The 19,029-nt window shown below is 43.1% G+C and overlaps 1 protein-coding gene across 1 annotated transcript in view; it reads left to right on the top strand.

The window, feature by feature from the left end:
* EPHA6 (EPH receptor A6) overlaps positions 1-19,029 on the top strand; it is a 352,339-nt gene that overhangs the window by 323,559 nt on the left and 9,751 nt on the right. The window lies entirely within an intron of this gene.

The following is a 19,029-nucleotide window of genomic DNA, read 5'->3' as shown; positions in this document are numbered from 1 at the left end:
GACACTCAGGCCTTGCTGCCAGGGCCCGGTGGGGGGGAGAAGGCTTACCTGCGGATCTGCTTCTGCAGGCTGGGAGCCTTTAGGAATACTCCCCCCCACGAGTATCGCGGGTACCGCTTCTTGTCTATATACTAATAGACAAAGCGCCCCCTCCATGCGGATATCTAAATCCGCACATCGGGGGCACCTAAGGGGCAAAGAGATTTTCCTGCACATTTGGGGAAATCCCCAGGTGTGCAGAAAAATCTAAAAAGTTTTTAAAACTATAGGGGCATACTTAAATCCCCACAAGAGTAAAAGAGTGTTCCCTGCGCATGCGCAGAGAATGCCCTGGCAACTGTCTCACCGCTGCCAGGGGGGGAGAATGCTTGGCGGGCCAGCGGCTGTGAGCCATTCAGGCCTCGCTGCCACTCAGGGGGTAGAGGGAGAAAGCTTGGCGGGCCAGCCTCGCCACCACCACTGGGGGGGAAAGGAGGGGGGAAGCTTAACGGGCCGGTGGGCTGGCCTCAATGCCAATGCCAATGCTGGGGGGAGGGGGAGGGAGAAGCCTAGGCTCACCTGCTGCCGCTTCTCCTGCTTCTGCAGGCACGGAGCTGTGGGAAATACTTCCTCTCCCCGCGAGTATCGGGGGTCCCACTTTTTGTGCTTATCTAATTCCCTCTTGAAGCCATCCAGGCTTGTAGCCACCACCACCTCCTGTGGCAGTGAATTCCATGTGTCAATCACGCTTTGGGTGAAGAAGTACTTCCTTTTGTCTGTTCTAACCTGACTGCTCATCAATTTCATTGAGTGCCCACGAGTTCTTGTATTGTGAGAAAAGGAGAAAAGTACTTCTTTCTCTACCTGCTTTATCCCATGCATAATCTTGTAAACCTCGATCATGTCACCCCTCAGCCGTTGTTTCTCCAAGCTAAAGAGCCCCAAGAGTTTTAACCTTTCTTCATAGGAAAAGTGCTCCAACCCCTCTGTCATTCTAGTTGCCCGCTTCTGCACTTTTTCCAATGCTCAGCTCATTTTTATGAGATGCTTTTTGAATGCATATCAATAATGTCTCTCAGCAAATAGATGGTTCTTTATTCCTGCCTCCAAATTTTATACAGCCCAAGACATAGCCGCTTGTCCAAGGCCACTCAGCAAGACTTGAACTTAGGGCATCCAACTAGGGTTGCCAAATGGGCCCGGGGGCCCCGCTTCCGAGGCCCAATTTCCGCCGCGGCAAAATTGGGCCCCGGGGGAACCCCGCCCCCAAAGCTGCGTCACCAGAGGTGACGCAGCCACGTTGCTGACGTTGGGGGCGTGGCTGAGCTCGCCAGGGGAAAACCATATGGTTTTCCCCCTGACAAGCTCGGCCACGCCCCCAACGTCAGCACCGTCGTGCGTCACTTCCGGTGACATTGCGGCGGCACGCGCACGCTTTGCACGCGCACACGCGCATACACAAGGAGCTCCCGGACGCCAGCTCGGCTCCCCCGCTCCGAGGGGTAAGTCAAGTTGGCAACCCTACATCCAACTGATCATAGCTCATCCTTTTAATAGCTTTTCTGTGGCACTACAGTCACTTGCCTCCCTTTCTTGATCCAATTCACTGGCTGATCAACAGGAAGAGCGCTCTCCCTCTCCTTCTCTCTCCCTCTCCTTCTCTCTCTCTCTCTCTCTCTCTGTGTGTGTGTGTGTGTGTGTGTTTAGGGCTCTGTCTGTTAGTGGATTTCATTCTCTGTAAAAAAGTTTATCCAGGGATATATCTGGAAAAACTGCAGAGGTCTTTCCTCCTCCCTCTGTTGCCTTCCCCCCCCACACACACACACAAAGGCTCACAGATTCAGATTTGGGAAAAATATTAAACTCAAAAAGAGTATGTCACAAGAAACACTGAAGGATTATATAAATATTAATCCGTAAGATTATATTTTAATAAATAAAGACAGAGATCCTCAAGATGAATTTGCACAAATGCTAAACTGAATTTTTTTTCCTGTCTGTGTAATGGGAATTATGCAAATGTTTTTCATAGGTACCCAAATACTTGCAGTTTCTACCTCTGTTTTGAAGACATCCTTTAAATATTGAAAGTCCTCCTATTAAAAATAAAACACTTTGTGATTAGGGTCTTCTCCAAACATGGGTAATGAGATAGATTCTCCTCCAGATGCTCAAGGACACACTTGAAATACAAAGCTATAAGTGTCTTTTTAATGCTGTAGGAAGTAGTATCTACAAAGCATATGCACAGAGAATATGAGTTTGATTACATGAAAATTATCAAGATCCAGTGAATACAAATGGTGAATTAATTAATCAAATTTATTTTTACTATTTTGAAAGGTTTATGAATGAAGAGAGCCCAGGGGAGAGTATGCTAGCTGAATATAGAAAACAATTGATAATGTTGTAGGAGAAAAAGCAAGATAAAATAAGGAAAGGCAATTGTATGAGACAATTCCACCAAGGACACAGGCAGTAGAGACTGGTACAGTCTCATCAAGATCAGAAATTGTCATCCATTTGATACCATGTGTACATAGTGGGTTTTAGCAGGATTTGGCCACCAGTATTATCTTGGGGAGAACACTTAAGCAGTATAATTTAATGATATCCCAAAGGCAGAAAATACCCAGGAAGGAGAACAAAGGTCTTGAAATGTGTGACTTTAAGCATTGAACACTGTAGGTTAGGTAATGTGCAATCATGCTGAATCCGATTTTTTAAACTCTCTGGGAACAGCAATTAAAATTACTTATTTGCTAAAAATCTGCATAAATTTGAGGTTTGGGGGAAAGCAGCACAGCAGATGTTACAGCTGCTCAAATGTCTGATGAAAAAGTATAAAGTAAGTGTGGTTTGTTCATCAGTTTTTTTAAATCCTGTGCAATATAAGCATATTCTGCAGCATCCTAGGTATATTTGAGGTAGTGGTCACCATATTTAACATAGCTTAAAGATCCTTCCATTTCGAAACGTTTTTATATTTGAGTCACATTTCTAAATGCAGTGCTTATAGTGTCAAAAGCCAGGTAGCATATTAGGCTGTTAGTTTGTTAAATGGTCTACCACCTCCCCTCCCAGTGCACACACAGAGATTTATAGTACTGCTTCAGACTCTTCCTTCTCCTTTTCTTCCTTGACTAGTAGAAAATTCAGAGTGCCTTACAGGTTAGTTTTCTTTGGAGAGGGAGTACTCTGGAGACTTCTGGTGCTTTTGTAATATAAGTTTCTTTAGTTACCTAATTTCCTGTGCCATCCTAAACTGATGGCCAACAAGAGAAAGGGTGGGTGGGAAGGATGCTGACTCCTATATGAGTTCCTCCACCACAACTCTTCTGCTTCAGCTTGCAACTTCCTAAGGCTGTACTTCCTTTTTAAGAAAAATCTGAGAAAACCTTTTGTATGTTGCACCTACTTTGGCCTTCACATGAGCAGAGCTATTTCCAGGTGGCATTTTTAATAGCGCTTCTTTCTATTTTTCTACTTCATTGTAATCAGTTCCTATAGTGAGAAGTTATTAGGACACAATTATATTGATCAAAGCTTCAAGCTTTGCCTTTTGCCTACGTGGCACAAACAGGTTCTGTGTTATGGCTCACTTCCCCATATGAAATGAAACTAGACTACAGGGGGGGAAATGAAGTTAGGTATTGCCTGAAGGGACTGCAGTTATGATGGTGATTATGATGATTATACACTATACACTGTAAAGCTTTCTTTAGTGTGTGTGAGAGAGTGTGGACTGGGGAGAGAATTTCAAGCATTCTGTTCCCACCTCTGACACTGTTTCACTTGTTCAGCTCCTGTAAACCATTTAAGAAGAGCAGGTGGTATTCAGTGCCTCTGAATGTCATCTGAAAGTCAAACACAAATCTTTGACCTTTTGTTGCCAGTTTGTGTTTTGCTAGTGTTTTCTCCAGGTGGATGTTTTATTATTACTACTATTATTAATAATATTGTTGCCAAACATCTATGTAATAACAAACCTGTGCTGGGAAAAGGAAACAGAACAGAAAAGGGTTTTTTTCACAGTAAGTTTACAATATAAATAACACCGTTAGCAAACAAAGCTCAGTGGAAAGAGTTGGATGGAGGAGGAAAAAATAGGAGCTACAGGAAGGATAATTATCATCAACAGCACTGAGCAAGTTAAATCTGTAGTGATCCAGGAAAGGCTTTATAGACTTCAAGGGGGATTTAAAGAATGAAAAAAATATGGCTTGACAAGTGAGAGGGAAGCATTTTCATGTACATGTGCTCGCCAAAAGGCATAGTGGTTAGCGGCAGGCAGGCAGGCAGGCAGGCAGGCAGGCAGGCAGGAAGGAAGGAAGGAAGGAAGGAAGGAAGGAAGGAAGGAAGGAAGGAAGGAAGGAAAAACTGAGACCAGCATTTTTTGTTTATATGTATTTGCACAGTGATACACTATAATATATCCTGGTCACTTCTCATGTTTTGCTTCTTGGATTTTTTTTCACACAACACATTGTTAATGGTAGACTAGGTCTTTGTAGATGGTCCATCTGAATGCAGTACAGGGGTTAAGGTTCATGTCAATCTCATACATTAGAGTTAATGCCTGACTAAGAGTCTATGTGACAAAGCTGATTCCCCCACACAATTCTGCCATACCAAAGGAATGTGCCACTTGCTCAGAAGTCCCTGGACCCCAGTCCTGTTCTACCATACCCAAGAGAACTGAGAACCTTTTACTACAGCCACCAATAGAAGTAATGTAGAGTTTTTAGTTCTGCTAATCAGAAACCTCTATTCAGTTTCAGAGACTTTCATTCCATTTACTGATCACAGATGATTACCCGAATGATCTATTACAATTTACTTTGAACACAGGAGAAAATCTTAGGAGCTCTGTCTGTTGTAGAAGTTGAAATCCAGACAGGACTTTCTCCCACCTTCTCCAGCTACCTTGATAAGATGAGCCATTGGGGTTGTTATGGGGCAGAATTATTCATAAAAATAAAGATTTGCCTTTTCTTTACAGAAAAGATAAAACTTATAGGGAGCAAAAAAGAATATAGCAACTAAGGAGCAAAAGAAAAGGCTACACAAAATCCTCTTTCCTTAGATATAGAACTTATCTCCGTATGACCTTTTCCATATTGACTGGGGTAGGGTCCCTGTATTTACCACAGCAGTCAGAGCTGGCCTCAGTATATCCATACCATGCTGGGTTCAGGGAGCTGCAGCAACATGAGTTACTGGTGAGGGAACCATAGCAAGGCCAATGTTGAGGCTGAGAGAAGCAACACTGGGGGAGCCATTGGCAGGACAGGTGAGGCCAGGCCCAGTGGGGTATCAGGTGGGCCCACAGCTAAGCATCCAACCTGAGGAGCAGCCATCAAGCCCAGCACAGAGGCAGGCAGCCTCTTTGTGTCTGGAAGAAGCAGTGGCAGCAGGATAGACATGGCTGGGCCCTGTATGACCACAGGCAGACCCACCACTAGACACTAGGCTCCTAGGAATGCCAGCCTCCAGGTGAGACCTGAGGATCCCCCAGAATTACAGTTCATCTCCAGACTACAGAGATCAGTTCCCTTGGAGAAAATGAATGCTCTGAAGGGTGGACTCTGTGGCATTGTACCCCACTGAGGTTCCTGCCTTCCCCAAGCTCCATCCAGGAATTTACCAACTAAGATCTGTGAAACCTACCCCCATCCCTTGCCAGTGATCGGTGGGACCCAGGAGCATGACGGAGATGCAAGGGAGTCAGACATCTGTGGCATCTGGAGGCCAGCCCAGGCCAGGAACACAGACCTTTAGGGAGACCCAGGAGGGTGGGGCAAAGGTTGTGGAGGACCTGGCAGAAGACCCATTCATGCAGAAGACTGTCATGGCACTGGGCCCAGCCTCTGGGACAGAGGGAAAGGGGAAGCCAAGTGATGTCCCTCTCCCGGGGGGGGGGCTTTAAATGGTGAGCTAGGGAAGGGCTGAGGAGGAAAAGCCAGATGACTCACAAAAAACCGAGGGAACGATATCTGGCAGGACAGAGAGAGGGAGCAAGATGGAAGTGAACCCCCTTCTCCATCCTAAAGCTGAGGCTCTTCTTGACCATGGCCTGAAATAAGGGAACACTGGAGGATGCTACAGTGCCAGCAGAGACTGGCAATTATTTGCTCTGGATCTAATGTTCTTGCAAAGTAGGATTTTCTCCTGCTTTCGCACACATCGTGATATATTTGTGCACCTCCAGGATTTTTCGCCAGCTTTTCTCCAATCTTTCTCAAACCTGCTGTGCTGCAAAGTTTGTGGAAATGTTTCAGAAAAGCCTGGGTGGCTGCTGTGTGTGTTGAAAAGTTCAGATTTCCCTGGTCCTGCCCACACTCTTACCATTTTTTCTACCCTTATTTCCATAGGGTCTATTTTTTGTCACTGCTGTTTTGTTTTTGTCTGCCTGTTTTTTTAATCAGTAATTGAATATTGTTATAACATTATAACAATCTGTGTATCATGTTCACTAAATTCCCAGGTTTCATTTTTTTAAGTAAGTCTCTAGCTCTTTTCACCATGGAGATATAAGGGGAAAGGCATGTATCTTCAAGGAAAGGGACTAAAGTCTTTTTTGTAAATGAAAGCTGGGAACTGAAAGCACCTGACACACAAATTGTTGTAACATTATAATGATACAGTGATATTCAGTTCCTTATTTTAAAAACACAGAAAACGTCCTGATGGTGCAGGGGGCTGCAGTATGGAGACTGGGGCAGGGAGACTGTGAGGAAACCTGCAGTGTAGAATGCAATGGGGAAGCTACACAAGCCTGTCCCTATGTAGAAAACCTATGATATTAAGAGGTTTACAGAACAAATATAGTATTACCAGATTTAATTTACTAGCTTCGACTTTAGTAACATTTTAGAGACCAACAAGATTTTCAGGGTATAAGCTTCCAAGATATCTGACAAAGGGACTCTAAAAAAAAAAACCCAAAAAATCTTGTTGGTCTCTATGACGGAATTGAAAATCTGGGGCCAGCAGAAAGTAAACACAGAACACTGCTGAGTCACATGACTGAGTGAGGAGGGGGCCATTTAGCTTGGAACCCTCGGTGATTGGCATTCACTGGACCAAACAGTCAGTTTGGAAGTGGCAGTTGGAAAGAAGCTGTTAGTGGGGGGTTGATCAGTGGAGTTAGCAGAGAGCGGTCAGCAAACTGAGGAGCTCTGTGAAGGAAGCAGACCTCTGTAGCTCTGTGTGAACAGCCTAATAACAGTTGGAACAGATAACTGGGGCTGAATAGTCTGGATTACTGAGTCCCTCTAAAGGAAAGAGGACAGTGATCAGACTGGTGAAAGGTTAAACACATCAGTTGTCACAAACACCCAAATGCATTGCTCCTAAAGGAACTGGGAGAGGTGGTTAAGAGAGGGCTGAGGAACGGTCTGGCAGAGTCAGGACAACTGGTTGGTGGCCAGTTGGGCTCAAAAAGGAGCCAGATCTCGAAAGCCAAAGGTTAACCACAAAGCAGTACAGGAGAGTATGATTAGGAAGGTGTTTAGTGAATTGTTTAACATCTGTGGGATACTGGAAACAACAAACATACTGCCGAAGTGTAAACCAAGCCAAAAGTTCAAGTCTGAAAAGAAACAAATGATCCTCTGAATATATCTTCCATCCCCCTGTTGTGTTTTCTATAAAAAAAAGCCTGTTCTGTTTTGAAGTTAACAAGCCGTGGTGCCTAACTCTTTAATAAGTAAAACAAATACCCCGAAGAGACTTTTGTAGATTTGGGTAGGGGACTGGTCAGGAAAAACAAAATCGAACTCTGACTAGGTCCTGACACACAGGCCCTCACAGAACTAACATTGAGGCCCCTCCCCTCCCCAAACCCCACCCTCTCCTGGCTCCACCCCCCAAAGTATCCAGGTATTTTCCAACCCAAACTTGGCAACCCTATCCATCTTCTACCCCCTTCAGTAAATGGAATTAAATTATGGATCCAAATGATCAGGGAATGTAAAAGTGCAGTGGTGCCCTTGTGCCAAATCAGTATTTATTTTAAAATCCAAAACTTGGTCCCGTACTTCTAAGCAGGTGATGTGTGTGTGTGTGTGTGTGTGTGTGTGTGTGTGTACACATATGTATACAAAGACTCATTTCTGGGCAGTAAAGAATACATTGGACAAAAAGCAGCAAGTATACACGATGCATCCTAATAAATGAGTTACTATATGTAGAAATTATGAAAACTTATTTAAAGATCTATGAATCACACTGAAGTTCTAAGGGTCTTCTGTTTAACAAGTTTCCACAAGCCATTGCATGTAATTAGAAATATTTATAAAAGGCAGTATGTAAAAATAGTTCCATGTTTCTGTTTTTTGGGATAAAAATAATCATTCTGCCAGTGGTATAATTGCAGAGATATTTTTAGAACAATTTAAAAACAGGCTTGCTTTTCTGAGTAGGGATTTCTCATGGTCAGTTTGGTATAACTACTATAAAGCCACCTTCAGTCCACTGCTCTTAACAGTCTGTTCATGGAAAACCCAGTGTCCACTTTTCTTACACTCAGAGTCAGCCATGCTTTCTTCTGATTCAGCAAGTACCCAGAAATATCACATCTTGTTAAAAGCATTGAATTATTTATGATATGAAAGGTCTTCAAAAGTGCAAGACTGCAAGTTGTCATTTGGGGGGAATGCTGTGTTTGTTTACATTGACCTCCTTTTAAGATTTGCTAAAACGACTGAATATTGGCTGGGACTGCTTCTCAGTCATTTCTATACTTGACAGTATCTGAATCCCTAAAGACTGGTTCCAATATTTAGATATTACAATATGTAGGACCATAATACCAAGCTAAATATCTGGCCAGACTGGGGAGATTAGGCTTTGCTGTTAGTATGGTTGCCAGGTCCTTACTTCCTGCTGGCAGGGGCTGGGAGGGAGCTCTCCATGAGTGGGGGAGAGGGTAATGTCACTGCATGTGACGTCCCTGACATGATGATGTCATGTGGAAGTGACATCATCACATCAAGGACATTGCATGGTGACCCTCTGGTTTTGCCCTCAAACCAGAGTGTCACATGGCGATGTCCTTGACATAATGACATCACTTCCACATGACATCATCACATTGGGGACATCGCCAGGTGATGTCCACTGTTTGGGGGTGAGGCTTCCCCCACCAGTGTATTACCCATCATTCAAATTGATTCCAACAAGTAAATAGAACAAAGGATGTAGCTTTATTCAGCACACAAAATATAAATAAATAATAATAATACTTCCCCCCCCCACCCTGTAACCTGATTGCATGTTTTAAATGTGTTTGTGTGTGCATTTTGCCCTTTTATTTCTCTTTTAATAAAAAAACCCTTTTCGGTGGAACAACTGTCTGGTTTATTTCAAGAGTTCTCTTAAGGGAAAAATCCCCATACATATAGGCGGAGAATCCCAGTTACCCCATCTTACTTTGTCTCCTTTAAAGCTAATTTCCCCAACTAATTAGGCGACTGCCTATTTGGGTAACAGATTAATGTTGAACCATGCGGGCCTCACCTCTGAGTATCAGGCATCAACACACGAGCCTTAGAGGGCAGACATAGGGAGACATCCCCACAGAAACTCTCACAGGAGTGTGTGTGAGTGTAGATCCCTGTGCATAGCATTGTAAGAGCAGCTATCAGGGTTGGAATCATTTTCCCTTTTCACCTCTTGGGCCCGTGTCATTCAATCGCACCTTTTGGCCCACAAGTCTGTGTAAATAGCCATGAGGTTCTTTAGAATGCAAGGGGGTGACACGTGGTTCTTCCCAAATTTTCCCCCAAGTTGGGTTAATAAGTGTTGGTTTGAAGCTAGGGTAGGAGACTCTCAGAATTGGCTGTGAGTCTCCCATTTCATGTTCGGTAGTGGGAGGAAGTTCCCAGCACTGTAGCTTCAGTTCCCAAGGTTTGCATCCCTTGGAAGAACAGTTCTGTGCATCCGCTGTGGTGACAGGCTTGTTGGGTTTAGCAATTTTAATTAACTATATAGAAGCTACATGTGACTATATGTGTCACTCAATATTAATCAGTCTTTTGGGATGTCATCACAGAATTGCCTTTACTAGGCCACAATATTTCACTTTAATTTACTTGAGACCACAGCCTACAAATCACCAAGTTTTCCTATCTGACAGCCACATCTAACATTCCATCTGGTGTATGAGCAGGCAAGCATTCAGTAAGAAACATCTATAAATTATTATTTTTTCTTTCTATTTGTCTATCTGAAATTGTATGCAGATATTCAAGCTCACAGAAGTAGGCCTCCTTGAGTTTTTGGCATCCCAAAGAGTCTTTAAATTTAGTCCGTTTTAATATAGGTGGCATATTAACAAAGATTACTGGAATGAGTAGAAATGAAGAAACATATGTTTCCTTTATAGCTCACAGAAGGTCTTCACCACAGAAATTGCACTCGGACTATTAGGCAAAATGTCCATATAATCCCATCATTGACAATTGCCTTTACCCCAGGACAACAGTCAAACCAATTTGGATATAATTTAGCCAGATGGACACATTTTATTTACATGTAGCCTGAATGCTAGGAGCAGTATTCCTTACTAAAATCCATTATAGGTTTCTCCCTGTGAGTCTGTAATGGACTACTTGTGCTAATGTAGCCTGATGTTCACTGAACATACAAAAATAAGGGAAATAACTGTTTGGGATGTTTTGAATCAAAAGGAAAAGGAGAAAAACATGTCTTTTCTGGGTATTAGGTAAAAGTGTTTCCACCTCTTTTCTGCATTCTGTGTTCTGTACTGGCCGAAACACCAATATGCAGAAATAAATGCCCCATTCAAATAAATAAAATACTGGATACAATCAGAGGTCATTTCGGGGGGGATCGCGGGGGATCGCAGTTCCCTCGGGTGATGTACAGGGGCGGGGCACATGATGAAGCCCCGCCCCCTGCTTCCGGCCGCCCCGCTTCCGGCCCTCATTCAGCCAGGAGGAGGCAGGAGAAGAGGGAGGGTAAGTTGCTTCCTCCCTGCCTCTCCCCACCCCTGCCTGCCTGGGGCCAGGGAGGGCCTTCGCAGGGCTTCCTTGCACTGCCGCCGGCCTTGCAGGTCCACCGCCGGGCCCCTCATGGGGCTCGGCAGTGGAGCTGCAAGGCCAGCGGCGGCCGGGACTGTTGGGGGCAGGGTGTGTGGCCTTATGACACACTTCCAGTGATGTCAGGGGGTGTGGCTTTATGACACACTTCCAGTGATGTCATGGGGTGTGGCATATGCTAATGAGTTATGCTAATGAGCTCCCCTAGCTCTTTTTCTACGAAACGACCCCTGGATACAATAAACACCAATATGCATGGTCTCTGAGAAATAAATGTTACATTCAAATACATAAAACACTGGGTGCAATCCAATTGAAATCAAACACATTTAAGTACCATTGGTTTCAACAGAATCAAGTCACACATGTGGTCCTGTGGTACAGGGATACAGGAAAGAAGGGGCATTTTCTAAACTAAAAGCACCCCCTGGGGCTGCAATTTGCCATGTTGGGAAAACCTTGTTTTAAGAATCTTTAACACTGCTGGCTGCCAGAAGTGTGATGAAGTCCCCACCAACTACCAGGTTCTAGGAGAAAAGACCACTCCTTCAGACAGAAAACGATAATTATTTCATGATGGATGCATCCCTGAGGTCTGTTTGTCTCTGGATAGCATGATGTAATGCTGCAGACTGTTTAAACTTTATTTTCTGATTAGAACTTTCCACAATACATCACTAAAGTAGCACCTAATATATTACAGAATATACTAAATGTCTCCTGAGCAAGGTATGCTGATGACATATTATACGAATATGTCATTGTCATTATGTTATCACCACCACAGATGATGATTTAATTTGACGTATAGTTGGGAATGATGGTCCAATGGTGTGTTACTCAAAGAATAATGCATCAATAGAAAACTGCAAGGAGACTGATTTATAGGATAGAAGATACCGTGATCCTAGATCTAGTATATGCTTGTATTTATGAGGCACTGAAAAAAGAGAGGCCTATGCAGCATTGTAGCAAAGAGCATTGTATTAACTAGCTCTTCAGATGTTGTAAATCAAATCAATCTTTACCAAATCCTACAGAATATACTGATATACAATAGTGGAGGACATAGCCCAATACAGCAGTAAAGTAAGAATGATAATCTATATATCTAATTCCGAAGTCGCCCCCTGGTGTGCGGATACTTATTTCCGCACATCGGGGGGACCTGGAGGGGAGGGAGAGTTTTGTGCACACGTGGGACAGTCCCCAGGTGTGCACAAAAATCTGAAAACTTTAAAAAACTACCGGGGGGATATTGAAATCCCCTCAAAACTGACAGAGCGTTCCCTGTGCATGCGCAGGGAATGCTCTGCAGCCAGCCTAGCCGCCGCCGCTTCGGAGCAGGGGGGGCAGCGAGGCCCGGGCGGCTGCAGCCGCTCGGCCCTCGCATTGGAGCCGGGCGGGGCGGGCTGGGGCGGGGGGAGAACAGCGAGGCAGCTGGCCTCGCTGCCGCCGCTTTGGGGCCAAGGGGGGGAGACCAGCAAGAGGGGCTTGAATCAGGACTGGGCTGGAAGCCCCACTGGCTGCGCTGGCTGGGTGGTTGGGAGGCGGAGAAGGCATGGCCCGATGCCGTGGCTTGCCTGCCTGCCTGGAGGAGGAGGAGGAGGAGGAGCTGGGAAAGGGTTCTCCCCAGGCCTGTAGCCAGGATTTATTTTTTCAGGGGACATTTAAATTTTTTGGGAGGCATAATTTTTTCCCGCCTCCCCCCTCCCGCCTGCCATGAGTATCGCGGGTCCGCCCCTTGTAGTGTATAATAGTGTATAGATTTAAATTGTCGTCACATTGCTGTCACTGAGCCAGGGGAGCAGAGCTGTAGTAACCTCCTGCTTTTGACACCTAGGCACCTATGACAACTCTGAAAAGCAGATCAGAAGGTAAATGTTAATTATCCTTTCTCAGAATTGGAAATCTGAAAGTCTTTGGTCTGGATCTCAATGATAATTTCTGTCAACTGAAGACAATAGCATTAATGGAATAGAGTTTTGCTTCCTACCCCTTCCTGCTTCAGCCCTTCCTAAAATGCTGGGGCATTTCAGCAAAAGTGGCAAATTTGAGGTCTTTAGTAGGAGAGGCAAAAAACAAAAATCATTTGCCCTCCTTCTATTAGCAAATATGATTGTTGGAATCCAAGCCCAATTCTCTGCTGATAACTTACATATATTTTTCAGTAATATTCTCATCATAATTAACTATGCAAGCCAAAACTTTGAATGAGAGGAAACTTTGATCTATGATTTATTGTTCTCATTTACTTAGAGGACAATGAGCCCTCTTTCCAACCTGCTGGGCCAGTGTGTATGTATTTTAGTTCCATTTCAGTAGAAAACGAATATGTTGCGCTGAACAAATCAGCACTCCCTCATTAGATAAGGGGCTTCTGAAGCATGGTGTGACAGCTTGTCTCTGAGCTGCAATCTAGAATCATTCCGATGAAAACAGGCTGCATCATAAGCATGTGAATGGTATCATTACTGCTGTGTTACAAGCGGAAAGCAAAATTAGCATTTCCCTGAGCTCATTATAAATTTAAGAAATGAGGTAAAATGCAGCATGGCTTTATATGAAGAAAAAACATGTTCATTCAAATCTTGCTGTCTGAAGACTATGACAGTTTTGATTGAACTATTCTAGATACTACATAGTGATCCAATGGATATTTATTTTATTTTGTTGATACAGCACTCTATATACAATGGAGAATATATTTTTCATTCTATCAGTGTTATCAGACAGAAATGTCCAACAGAGCTAGAGTTTTTTTATTACTTTCATCAAGAACTAGAAATAGTATTTGAGTTGTGCTGAAGTAAATGTGTCCTTCTATTATTCATGAGCAGATATTAACTCAGGCCTTTCACATAGCTCTGTAGGAAGCGTAAAGGATTTTTTGCATAACATTTTATTTTATAAAAATAATTAAGTAATAGAATTTCCCATTCCTTTGCATATAATGGCTTGTACAAGAGATGAATTGTCTGTGTGAATATTTACTATGCAATTTCCTTTAGCAATTAGGGGATGATCTTATGTCACAATACTGTACTAGGGTTGCCAGCCAATGAATGGCAACCAATGAGAGTTTGGAAAGATGAGGCCATGGCGGGGGGGGGCACCATCAGTGCAATGGTGTTACATCTCTACTGGGAAAAACTAGGTAAAACCATACAGTTTCCAGCAACTTCTAGAGAGGTGTGATGTCACTTCCAGATTTTTCACACAAGTGATGTAAAACTGTCACACCAATGGCAATTTTTTTCATTTATTTTTCTCCCACCAGCTGACAGAATAGCAGTGAACAGCAGTAGTTGCCACTGGGACGTCTGCTGCCATAAGTCTGTCCCTTTTGTTAACTTTCTTTTTCATTTACTCATTGGTTATTTTAATATTCCCATCCATCAAGGAAAGTTAGGCAGGAAAACCATGCTTGGTTGATGTCATGTTCTTCAAAATGTTTGTTTGATCACTCACCCTGATAAAGGATGCCACCAGGATTCTAAACCAAAATCTGAGCACATCCTTAACCAGAGTTTGCAAATCATACATGAAACAACAGCATTAGAGAAGAGGAGAAGGGAGGGAATTCACATGCAGAAAGGAAAAGGCTGGATGGGGATCTCTGAAGCATAGTAGTATCATGCATATTTTCTGCTTCCCATTATGTGCAGGCTCACTTTTCCACCACTTTTATAGTTTAGTTAAACTATAAACTAATCTGACTGCCCCCTTTTCCTTACTGTTGTGTTTTTTATTTGACAAGGTCAGTACAAATATTAAAGACAGAACTAATCACAATGCATGAATACAAAAGCTCTTGGAATATGACTCGTGTTTTTTTTCATTTTGAGATACGTTCTCAAAAATAAAGGAAACATTTCAGCTTTAAATAGAAATGTTACAAGCTGCATCTCTTGCCTTTCATGACATTTTGGCTTCATGGTTTCATTTTTTCCCTTTATACCCATGTATGTATCTGCTATCTAAGGTTCACACTTCAGGCATCCATCAAAGTGGATTCTAGTTCATGCAAACATATGCCACAATCAATCTGTTAGTCAGTTGGTCAGGGACCGGCCTACCTGAGGGACCGCCTTTCCCCGCATGTTCCCCAGAGAGCACTGCGATCAGGATCCCAAAACCGCTTGGACCACCCTGGCCCAAAAGTAGTCAGGTTGATGGCAACTAGGACCAGGGCTTTCTCGTTTGTAGCTCCGTCCTATTGGAACGAGCTGCTGAGATCAGGGCCCTGTGGGACCTGTCACAGTTCTGCAGGGCCGTGAAAACAGAGTTTTTTGGCAGGCATTCCGTTAGGAGTGGCATCTTCCCAGCAACGCCCTGTATTAACTCCAATCCAACACGACTTAGCGCAGTGGCACCACTGAATGTGTCCTTAAATTGCACTTTATTTTTATCGCCATCGAAGTGATGTTTTAAATTAATTTGTCTGTGTTTTTAAATCATTTACTTCATTTTATCAATTGTAAAATGTATACTGTTTAGCAGTTTTGTGGAAGCTGCCCTGAGCCTGCCTTGGCGGGGAGGATGGGGTAAAAGTTCAATAAATAAATAAATAAATAAATTCGTCTTTAAAGCACCACAAGACATAAACAAACAAAAGTATAGATAATATCTTTGCTATTCAGGAAAAAATCAGGATTTACAAATAGAACAAGATGAAGAGTAGCTAGATTCCAGTCCAGTAGCACCTTAGAGACAAAAAGGTATGAGCTTTCAAGAGTCAAATCCCATTTCATCAGGTACAAGTATAAACGGAAATCCATGAGTTCTTATATCTCAATCTGAAGGCGGGAGAAGTGTTGCAAAGAAAAGAGTCAGGATGTAGGTATCCAATGCAAAATGTGATTGATCAAAGCAGGGGAGAAATGCTTAGGGGTCGAAAATTAGCATGTGTAGTCAGATAAGAATCCTGTGTCCCTATGCAGCATTAGCGGGTTCATTGTTTGGAATTTGTGAATGAACTCAAGTTCAGCAATTTCTCATTGTAATCTCCCTGTGAAGCTTCTCTGTTTGAGGGCTGCCAGGCTTAGGTCAGCAATGGAATGTCCTGCAAGACATTCTAGGACATTCCATCTTCTGCATTTTCATCCCCATACTCAGGGATGGCCAGAGCAGGCAGATGTGATGTCATTCTTCACTGAATGTTTTTTCTGGCCTAGGCCTTTTCTCCTACTACTCAGAGGAGCAAGGGCAAGAGGAGGGCCAACCATCGGGAGGCCTCCCAATATAAGCAGGCCAATGGTCTCCCTAGGTATATGTAACTTGCTAAACATACTTTCAAATGGGGCTTACAGTGTGTGATATGTCTGGTATGGAAGGAGGGAAGGGCTGGGGGTGGTCCTTGTGTGGATAATGCTGGAGAATGGGGGGTAAAATGTGTTGGTGAAGTTTGAGAACTGCTGCTATAGAGAGTAGTACTGCAGGCAATGAAATATTTAGGCATTACAAACTTTGCATGGGCTCATAATAAATAAAATCAATTAAGTGTATCAGAAGCCTTCCCACTGGAAGTACTCTCGCAGGAAGAGAATGTTTTTCAGTACTTACCATTATATTCAATAACAGTCTCACTTGACCTGAACTATGCTTCACAAAGCCCACTTGATCTTTATGGAGAAGATGAGCCAACCTGAAAATTCCTCTCTGCCATATTTTGTGAGACAATCAAGTAGAATAAACTGTTTGTGTGTCCACCTATCTCTGAAAAGGTGATAGGTATGCACATTTTAAAATAAAAGATAACGTAAAAAGAGCCCTGCTGATTCAGACCAGTGGTCCATCTAGTCCTGCATCCTATCTCACACAGTGGCCATCTAGTTCCTCTGGGGGGCCAACAACAGGGCATAGAGACTGAGGCCTTCCCTTGATGTTGCCTCCTGGCACTGGGATTGAGAGGTTGGCTGCCTCTCAACATGGAGGTTTCCTTTAGTCCATGGGCTAGTATCCTCCATGAATCTGTTTAATCTCTTTTTAAAGCTGTCTGTACCTGTGGCCATCACTATATCTTTGGCAGCAAATTCCACATTATAATAAATCATTGTGTAAAGAAGCACTTTCTTTTGTCCGTCCTGAAGCTACTGCCTATCAACTTCTATGATGAACCCCTGTATCTCCCCAACACTCTGGCAGATTTTTTCCGCCAAATCTTCAGTTCCCCTCAGTAGACTGAGTTGCCCTACAGTAGCATGTATATATTCTTTGAGTCATAAAAGACTTCTGGCCACTGTGGGATACAGAGTGTTGGACTGGATGGGCCTTTGGCCTGATCCAACATTGGCATCTCTTATGTTCTTATGTTCTTATTAAATGGCACGAGGCAAGTTAACTTTCAAAAACAGAATAAAGATTTTATTAAACAGGCAGGGAATATATGTATAAATGGAATAGTCAAGGTTTTGAGATTGCTGAGGTAAAAACTTTCTAATATTTACAGAGCTGAATTATTAGAAATTCAACAGAGTGCATTTGTAATTTGTTTCAAGGCTTTCTATGTCTTTCAAAGAAAGACATAGGTACTTTGTTTAGTATAATTCAGCACAGTTCTTATTGCTGTTTCTAGATTTCTTCCTTCAGAGTTCTAGGTTTTCCTGTAGATATTACAGCTTTTCACTAACTCCTGAGGTGTCGAAGCTTCTCCCCTTTATCACAGACCAGGGTTCTCTTCCCAACCCCTTTCACTGGCAGGGAGTTATTCTCCTTGTCCCTAAGACGTTATAACTCCTGTTACTATTTGGCTTGTATGGGAGTTCTCTCTAACTACCCAGACCTTCTGCCAAATCCTTCTGCAGTATCCTTTGTCTGTATAAGGCTTTGCTGACTGAGAATTTAAAGTTCTCCCTCAGAGCAATTTTAATATTTCTAAGATAATGGGGTTTCTCTTCTTCTTTCTGTAGAAGTACTTTTCTTACTATTGCCTGTCAGAAAACATTGACTCCCAAATGTCTCTTCCCTCAGAAGCCAAACCTTCTGGCTACTGATCCAGATGTTAAAAAGACCAAAAGGCAGAAGACCTATTTCCCCTCCCAATCAGCTATTTGATTTTCTCTCTCAGCTGATGCAGGCCAATTAGAGAGTGAACAGAGCAGCCAATCACCTAAGCTCCTCTTTCCAGGGAAGATTAATTCTTGAACTCCCTGACCCTCTGATACAAAAAGCCTGCCTTTCTGTGCTATCCGTCACATCTGCATTCAATGCCCTTGAGTTCTAGTGTTTTGGGAGAGGGAGAAAAAGTTCTCTTTGTCAACTCTCTTCACCCTAGGCATAATTTTATTAAGCTCTTTAGTCATCTCTTTTCTAAACGGAAAAGTCCCACTCTCTTCAGCCTTTCCTCATAGGAAGGTGTTCCACTCTCATAATCATCTTGGTTGCCCTCTTCTGTACTTTTTCCAGTTCTGTGATGTCGTTTTGAGATACAGTGACCAGAACTGCACACAGTATTCCAAATGATGCTGCACCATAGATCTAAACAGGGGCATTATCAACCGTTTTATTTTCAGTCCCTTTCCTAATAATCCCCAGCATAGAGTTTGCCTTTTTCACCACTGTGGCACACTGGGTTGACACATTCATTACACTACTCAACCCCTAGTTCCAGATCATTTATGAACAAATGAAATAATACCACCCCCAAGACCAATCCTTATGGAACACCACTGCTTACGTCCTTCCATTGTGAGAACTCTCCATTTATTCCACCTCTTTACTTCCTGTCATTTAGCCAGTTTTTAATCCATAAGAGAACCCGTCCTCTTATCCTATGATTCCTGAGTTTACTCTGGAGTCTTTGGTGAGCTATCTTTTCAAAAGCCTTTTGAAAGTCCAAGTAAGTATGTTATAGAAATAAATTCCCAGTCCAAATTGAAGTCAAAATGAGGAGGAAGATCTTAGTGTTTTTATTGCAATCAAGACACTTGAAAACAGTTAGGCCAAACAAGCCCATCAAAAGTTGACTGCTTTCTGAGCACAA

The sequence above is a fragment of the Gekko japonicus genome, unplaced genomic scaffold (assembly GCF_001447785.1).
Source record: "Gekko japonicus isolate JY-2015 unplaced genomic scaffold, Gekko_japonicus_V1.1 scaffold1318, whole genome shotgun sequence".
NCBI lineage: Eukaryota > Metazoa > Chordata > Lepidosauria > Squamata > Gekkonidae > Gekko > Gekko japonicus.
The sequence above is the reverse complement of the archived record's forward strand: the minus strand, read 5'-3'. Positions and strand labels throughout refer to the sequence as shown.